Raw genomic sequence first — 325 nt, 5'->3', positions numbered from 1 at the left:
TGGTGGGTGCCTGGTGGCAGGAGCAGGCAGCTGGGTGCCCGTCCGGCTCTCCTCCGCTCCCCCCACGTGTTTTGGGGATGCTGTGGGGGAAAACATCCCCCCCACCCCCTTGTTTGTCTTGGCAGATTAAAGCTGTAATTAAAATCCAGGCTTTCGTGCGCGCTAACAAGGCCCGTGGGGATTACAGGACGCTGGGTAAGTGCCTGCTCGTCTCTGCGCTGAAGTGGCTCTAATTAATTGGGAAGGGGACTCTGCCTCCTCCCTCGTTGGCCCTGCGTGGTGGGGAGGCAGTGGCGGGCTGCCCACCAGCGTCCCCGTGGCCGGC

The 325-nt window shown here is 62.8% G+C and overlaps 1 protein-coding gene across 1 annotated transcript in view; it reads left to right on the top strand.

Moving 5' to 3' along the window:
* Positions 1–325, top strand: part of LOC104132644 (ras GTPase-activating-like protein IQGAP3) — a gene marked incomplete at both ends in the record, with an annotated part of 15,996 nt that overhangs the window by 7,861 nt on the left and 7,810 nt on the right. The window lies entirely within an intron of this gene.

The sequence above is a fragment of the Egretta garzetta genome, unplaced genomic scaffold (genome assembly GCF_000687185.1).
Source record: "Egretta garzetta isolate BGI_Z169 unplaced genomic scaffold, ASM68718v1 scaffold1299, whole genome shotgun sequence".
NCBI lineage: Eukaryota > Metazoa > Chordata > Aves > Pelecaniformes > Ardeidae > Egretta > Egretta garzetta.
This window is presented reverse-complemented; position numbering and strand designations above follow the sequence as displayed.